This window comes from Pocillopora damicornis, chromosome 1, assembly GCF_964200805.1.
Source record: "Pocillopora damicornis chromosome 1, jaPocDami1.2, whole genome shotgun sequence".
NCBI classification, from domain to species: Eukaryota; Metazoa; Cnidaria; class Anthozoa; order Scleractinia; family Pocilloporidae; genus Pocillopora; species Pocillopora damicornis.
Window position 1 is genome coordinate 11,415,303 of NC_142670.1, and position 8,487 is coordinate 11,423,789.

The window sequence follows — 8,487 nt, forward strand, 5'->3', positions numbered from 1 at the left end:
AATTATGGTTTTGACATGTGACCAGAAAAAAATAGAATCGGATAAAAATAGTATACGTACATTTCTTCCCCTACTTTCAAAGGGGCAAAGAGAAATATTCACCATAGGAATTGACGCACTCACAGCGTAGGTTACAACTTAGTATTATCTTTGCCAGAAAAACAAATTGCAAAAATTTATCTTTCAAGCTTTACTTTTTCCTTAATGGGCCTCGAGCACTGCAAAGAGATTAAGGGATATTTGAGCAGTCTTTCTCCACCTCAGCTTATGCCTCAACGTGATATGCGCGATATGTGTTTCCATTAGCTCAGCTAATGGAAACACGACAAAACAATCGACAACATTCTATTATAAGGTCATACCTGTTTATAAATTAGCATATAAGGCTACTGACTCTACCATACTTCTTCAGAAGAAATTAAACAAAGGAAATGATTCTGAAATGCACCAAATTATTCCTCCACACCGGTCAAATGTGATAGGTATAAACGCTTCAAGTGGCGACTGACTCAATACATTGCGGATGAGACTAAGGACTATTTGAGGATCATCTTGCCATTATATTATGGGCGAACACTATAGATGGTGATGAGAGAGGCACTTGAAGAAGGGATTTTCCTACCCACGGAACACATAACAATGACTGGGCCTAGACTGGAACTTAGACCTGAATGGAAAAGGTTAGCATTCAAAGAGATGGACTCAGAGGCGATGGTCTTCATGACACTTTTACCGTATAAGGGGGGAAGGGTGGGAGGAGGGATTTGTTTTGTAAGCTGAGGGCTTGACTATAAGTCGTGAAGCGCCATTGGTTTTCTGTCCAATTGACGATCAACCGTATGAAAGCTATATTTAACTCACGCTTTAAGAAGGCATCCTCTGACACGGGGTTTTCCACAGTAGATAATACATGTTAATTAATACATGTGCGAAGAATTAATGACATACGAGGTTAGACCCATCGACTGATACGGCAGCATTTCATCCGCGAGTTGAAAGCAAAGACATTATTTTCGTTTATTTGTACGAACAGATAGGACACCCACGTTAGCCACCAGTGAATAATACAGAAATCTGTTCAAGAAAACTATCGTTATCTATCTATCGTGGAGCCCATAACTTCATTGCTCATAAATGACTTTTTTTTTACTGCATTTTCATAAAATTTGAAAATAATATGTGTTTTTGTCTCGTGAAATTCTCGATCTTATGAAGAAAACCAATGCCTTACACCCGGTGCAAGTTTCTTTCAGTCTATTAGTCTATCTGTTAAAAAAAGTGAAAAAAAAAATGATGACTCATGTCATGAACTGTCGACCAAATTTTATAATTTACATGTATTCTAGCTCCTACTAAAGAGTTTTAAATACCTGAAGAAATCGCCTTTTATTTACTGCTCCCGGATCACGCCGGGTAAGGGAGCATCGCCAAATAGCAACTTGCCGCCCGCTTTAATCTCCTCTAAGTTCAGCGGTTTACTTACAGAGAAGCTAAGAATGGTCGCTAAGCTTTACAGAATGGCGGCCACGGATGAGATAAAAGGGGCTGTTTATGCCCTTCGCCCTTTGCGTGGAAAAGTGGAAAATTTTTTTCAGTTTGAAGAAGAAGTGTGAGAGATTATAACGTCAGTTTTTTAAAAACACCGTAGTGGGCAAGATGTGTTTCAAAAAGTTTGCCGCTCACGAACAGAAGTCGGTTCGGTCATCGAAGCGGAAATTTCTATGTCGCTTAAGTCTGTGTACAGACGCCTAACGGCTCGAATGAAAGCTAGAGAACCGTGGACGGTAACTTTTACGAGGGACATGCCCGAAGAAATTTTTCTATCCGTTATGGAAGTGGTAAAGAAGGCTCCCTCTGCCTTTGGCGTAATACATACAACAACAGATGTGGCATATCAGCTTTCTTACTCTAAGGAGACCAGACTTTTGAGAGATTTTTCAAAGTTGTGCAACACTTCCCGAGAAGACGTCATGTCTTACCTCTGCAAGCAAACTAAAGCGCCCAGGAAAGGAAACGCCAAGGTTACAGTCAAGCTGGATAAGCCTTTTGTACTGACATATATGAAGCGGAAACAACATCTGATAGTGAAGTGCCCCTAGATTTTCACAAATGAACATGGTTATTCCTTTCAAACTTGACTGAAATAGACAACTTGACACCATCCTGTACTTATTGTTCGAAGGGCTAATACTTCCAACCTTCATCAGTTATTGTTACAATAATGATTAGCAACTAACAGCGCCCAATTATTGTTCCACAAGTTGTGATAGTTTTCTTGCCAATTAGGGTTATCATAGCAACATTAAAAATCGTTAAAAACATTTGTAATTTTCCGTCTTAATTCTTATAACTCAAAACTGAGTTGACGACTTCCATTTGTTATACTGAATTATGATCATGTCATGCTACAAGTCTTGGCAGGGTTTTTAAAAGCTTGTCAGAGTAGTTCAGAACCACCCTAAGTTTTTGAAAATTGAAGGTTGCTTTCAACCACTCTGACAGAAGTTTTTTTAGACTTTGCCGAATGTTGTTTCATGACATGCTGATTGTAAAACAAGAATAAAAAATAGGACTCACTAAACTCATTTTTGAACTAATAGCCCTAAAAGCTTAAATTAAGGGCTTTTAAACAGGTCATTCTGATGCTATGCTAACCCTTATGGAACAGATGTTGTCTTTAGTTTTGAGTAATGATTGGACATTTGTTTTGTAGCAATACTGTGGCAGTAAGTGACCCATCAAAATGTAAGGGCTGGAAATTACTAAAAACACTTATGAGCCTCCCTTAGGCACATGTACTCTAACTTAGTGTCTGAACAGAAATGTGTACTATTGATACACACCTGATGCAACAAACAAACAGGTGCATCCACCAGATCAACCCTTGTTTAGTATAAGCACTCATTTAACAGGTTCATTAGTGTTTATTAAAAATGCTTCAAGATGGAAATAACAGATGTCCCATTGCTAAAGATATGTTAACAATTGTTGAGAAAATGCATAACAATACAATTTTGTGACAACCCTTTCCATTGTTTTACCGCTAAAATGGACCAATACAGAATTTATCCATATAAAATGCCTAATAACTTAAGGTTAAGATTTTTCTTAACAAGAATGGATTTAAGCATCAAATGCTTCAACATGTAAATAACAAAAATTACATTGCTTAAGACACACTACCAATTGTTAAGAACTATGAAAACATTACAATTCTGTGACAACTTATTTCACTGTTTTACAACTGAAATGGGCCAATACAGAATTAATCCATATAAAATACCTATGGATTTAAGCACTATTGATCTGGTTCAATCACAGAACCTCTTTTTTTAAGCAGGAAGCTTTTCCTTTGAGGCCCTCAACATGTCATTTGTGACAAGACCTTCCCTTGGTCAATACTACTTTGAATCACATTCATCAACAGGTCACTACAAAAAGTACACTTGCTTTCTGCAGGGACTGCTTTTTCAAGATTACAGTAACAGTGTCCAGAGTTTTCAAAAATCCTGGCTGGAATGTAAACAGCGTTGTGTTTGCAAGTATTTAGCTGAAATCCTGTTCTGGCAGCCAAATCAACATGACAAATTCATGTTTAAAAATTTCAGGCCACCGTTGCTTGAAAAGTTGTATTCTCACTTAGTTTCTTCAGAGCTATGTGTTTGGCCTCCCTCCCTTCCATTGTCACAGTTCCCAATCCTTGCTTGTATTTCCTGTGGACATCTTGTGCATGGCTGGGTATGATGTGCCCTATTGTCCAAACAGTGACATTGACTGATGAAGGCAGAAATAAAGCATTTGCACGAAAATACTCCCTTGCAACAACAGCCAATTGGCTCAGCTGTTCAGCAGTGATATCAAACCTATTAAAAATGGACACACAATCCCTTAGTTTTAGCCCAACATAAGCACAGATCAAAACTGTTTGCCTCTGACATTTAGAGTCTTTCTCACTGCTAAGCCACTTGACCAACCACATGAAATTATGACAAAACAGTCTAGATTCTTTCCCTGTAAAGCGGTACTGCAAATCCTGACCAGTGCCCTGTGTTTCATCATACCATTTGATAACCTTTCTAGCAAGGCATTTGGCTTTAACTTCATACTTAAGGGCAGTTAGAACTCGTGAAAAGGGGCTATCCTTTGGGACATCACTAAACTTCTTGCATGCACCAGAAGATTAGACTTTGCAATAGCCTCCTTTAACACACCCTCAAAAAAGTACTGCCATGCATTGTTCTTAACATGGAGATGCTCCACATGGGCTTTCTCTATCAACTTGCCAATCAATGGGACAAATTCCTGGCGACTGTTTTTCTTTGAGATGAAATCTGTTACCTTAGTTCGAAATTGCTTTTCTTTGAGTTGTTTAGTTGACAAAGACTGCTTAAATTTGTCAACTTGGTTAGCAACTTCAATTCTTTTTTCATATTTCCAAGGATGCCACATGGTTCCACCATTAGTTGCAAATGTACCCTTGAAATCTGAACAATTTTCTTTTGATGCATTTGCAAAGGAGGAAAAGAACTTGGCACTGTTTGATAACTCTCCCCCCAACATAGCAAGCATTTTCATGTCATTAGGTACTTCTTCAAATTTAAAAGTAAACTTGAGACCCTCAATTTCAAAAACCTTCCCTCCAGGTTAGTAATTTCTTGGCATAAGAGCTGCACATACTTTTTAACCACAGGGCAAGACTCCTCACAGTTGGCACCGAATATAATAAAATTATCATTACTGGAGGCAACCCTCTTGCCAACATTTAAGAAACTTACTAAAAATGTGCAAGCACTTTCGTTCTTACCAAAAGGGCACCCGTCGCCACCAAAGGCAACAAGGAATGTGCTCTCCGCATTACCAAACCATTTTAGTGATTCTTTCTTATCCCTCCTTAAGTAAAGCTGTGCAAGGCGTGGCAAAAACTCTTCCAATTTTCGAAAACAACCACGAACAGTATCATCTTCTGATGTTTCTTGAATATAATCCTCAACTGCAAACACATTCCCAATATCAATTTTGCTTATTTCCCTCACAAGATTATTGTAAGTCAGCAATTTTGGAATGGGACATTTTGGCATGATACTGATGCTTGATCTCTTTCCCCTTTCTTTCTCACTCTTTTTCATTGACAAAGCAACCCGCACAGCCTGATATTTTCTTTTACCCATAATACCACTGCTGTAAAATGTGGCAATAATCCTCTTAACATTTGTGGGTGAGTTTTCAAAAGATCTCACATTCCCTTTATAAACATTAGACACTACTTTATCTTCTAACTTATCATTACTTAAAACATAATCTTTCATTGTATTTAATTTACAACGCTTGTTTAAAGTGTCGAACATGCCATCTAAGGCAGGTGTTGGGTTGTTTTCTGAACCACCATGGATTCTTGCTGCAGCCACCAATGTCTCATGACGTCTCTTAGTTGCTGTACGAAGTGGTAGGTTTGATGTTCCTTCCACAGGACAAGTGGGAAGTCTTGTGCGGCCACCAGGAGGTGATACACATGTCCCTGGCTGTGAATGAATACATAGTCACCCATGGATGTGACATTTATTGGGAGCTACATGTAACAAATAAAATAAACCAAAATAAAATAAAAATAAAATAAAACAACAAGACAACATAAAAGAAAAGAAAAGAAAATAACATAACATAAGATAAAGTAAAACAAAAAAATAACCAAAATAAAATAAAACAAGCTGGGCAAACAAATAAAATAACTACAGTCCCTCACTGTGCCATTCCCCTACTGTGCAAATCTTTTGCTTTGCACCTATATACTATGCATGAATTATGTAATCTCACTTGTATTTTGCCAGGTATTTCATTTAAGACCACAACACTGTGACAAGCAAAGATTTGTTTCTGCCTTCATGACCCCTTGGGGGAGTGATTTGGCCCAGCATGTCAGATCCCATATTTGCTCAGGTCCATTTGGTTCTCAGCACTGCCTTTTCTCTGACAATGAGTAATTTCGAGTGCATTTCATACACAATATTTCCCAAGGTAAGGCATAATTTTTCAAATTTGTCAGTCCTGTCACAAAGCTAATATATCCCAACCATCAGCTTAACATTAATTTGGTGACCAACCTGGATATTATCATTTTGGTTTGTTAAAGCAGTTAGCACTCCCCTTGCATCATCAACCTTTAAACACAACAAATAAGAAATGAATACCTAAACTTACGTGTGACTACTCTAACTGAGGCCACCTGACAAAATTTTCTACAAATTAAAAGACTAAGTATCGTGGAGGTTGACAATAATTTTCCAACAAATGACTACAATTCTGTTGCCTTGTATTGTACAGCTTGATTACAAGGATAATTTGTTGGAAACTATTGTTAACCTCCTTGATTTTTATTCGTTAAATTTGTGGAGAATTTTGTCCGGTGGTCTCAGTTGGAGTAGTCACACTGTAAATAAAAGAATACAATACAAGCTTATGTATATATAAAAAAGTTAAATTAACCATAATTTCATTTATCACTAAGCTTAATTGTATAAAATATAGTTTGGTCATTCACACTTTATAGGCTTATACACCTATCAATGTTAAGCTCCTAGGGGGGTGGGGGGAGGGGCATAAGCAGGGGATTTGAACTCAGATTAGTTTTTCTGTTTAAATGCCCAGCCCTAGGGAAGTCACCCTGGGTCAAAAAAATGCAAATTCCTCACTCCAGGAGCATTATTGTTGGTCAAAAGAACTCAACGAGTGATCAAAAGTCCCTACCACGGGCAGACTTGTGAAGTCAAATCCCCCTCCTATGCCCGGCCTCCCCCCCCCCCTTACCCCAGCGACTTAACATTGATAGGTGCATTATGTGTCAGGAATGACAGGACCAAAACAAGCAACAGAACACCACAATTACAAATCCGAATAAAAGGTAAAGAGGCACTTCGGCAAATTATCACATCATATTTACACACCAACCTTTGTCTTCAGCCGGTTTATTCTCCTGTTAATTGTCTTCAGCTCTGTTTTCATTGCTCTAGACTGTTCCACGGCTTTCTGCCTCACATCCTTACGTGCCTTCATGAAGTTTGCGAGATCGAACCTATTACTCTTCGACGAAGGCATCGCTTATCCGCTTATCCAGCCTGACTATAACCTTGACATTTTTTCCTGGGCGCTATGGTTTGCTTGCAAAGGTAAGACATGAGGTATCTCTCACATTGCCTGCAAAATATCGAGTGCGCTTTAAGTCCTATATCTTTGATACGAAGGGAAATTTAGCAAAACAAAAATCATACGATTTTTACCTGGTCTTAAACGCATCTTTGTGTGTTCTTTATATCAGTTTTCACTTCGTCTGTTAAAAACCTATCCAAGTACAATTATCAATATTTTCGAGCACAGAATCGATAGCCGACGTATAATTCACTTCTTTTTCTTTGAATTTTTCCGATAGCAGGCCAAAAATACTCGAGTTTGGTATCGACCGAACCACGTTTTGAGACCTCATATGTATCCCAAAATGCATTAAGAGCCGTTATTTATGCAAAAATAATCTAAGCCCCAGTCTTCTCGCGGCAATTTTGGCTTCGGGCGCCATATTTAAAGACAATTTTATGCCTTTTTTGACCACCCACTGACCCGGCGTGGATACAAAAACTTTCGTCTGCCGACAGCTGCTCGCAGCAACTTATACATATCTGGGGCTCAGTGAAGAGTGAAACTGAATCCTGGAAAATGGCAAAAACCCTTTTCATACGTTGCGCGCTAGGTAAGTACTACCGTTAATATTTCTGTTAGTGTATCATAAGCAATGAAACACAAGGACTTGACCATCCATTTGCAAAAAAATTATATCGACCGAAGAACTTCCCGCGACACGCCGGCAAATCCAACCTTTAAATTTATTTCATGTTGTTTAGGCATTCTAATGACAAAACGTTCCAAGCTCTACAGATATATGCTATAGGCTTCCAGATTATCACATGTTTTTAGCAACAGTTTTTTGGTGTTTATACACTTTCCGTACGATGCAAAATAGTTGGGAAAAAGTAAGCCAGAATGGCACATTCGTGCGGCAGTCACTGTAATTTACATCGTCATGGCGGTGTGTCAAACAGCTTTAAGCAGCTTTAATTGAGATGAAAGGACAAAATATTTCTGTTGCTATCCTATCCTTTGCGCAAAACGGCGTATGAAAACGTTCGCTTTCAATTCTTTTTTATAATTTTTTTTCCTTGGGAGCGAATGTTATAAATTGGTTCAACTTGAATTCCTAAAAGCTTAAACAGATGCAAATTTTTACAACAGTTTGACGCGGGGTTGGGAGAAAATTAGAGTAGTAGATGTTTTATCCACCCTCCCACCTCAAATATCTTACCTATGTTTTCATTCAGACTTTGAGTCAAATTTATAATTTAGTTGACTGTTTCCATTCTTTTCTAACGCTGAAACATCATTTCCAGCTACCTAGATCGATAAACGATGACATAAATTTTTTGATGTAGATTTGGAACAAAAAAA

At 38.1% G+C, this 8,487-nt stretch overlaps 1 pseudogene; it reads right to left on the reverse strand.

Moving 5' to 3' along the window:
* Positions 1-3,361: 3,361 nt before the first annotated feature.
* LOC149051959 (uncharacterized) lies at positions 3,362-7,011 on the reverse strand (annotated as a pseudogene).
* Positions 7,012-8,487: the final 1,476 nt, after the last annotated feature.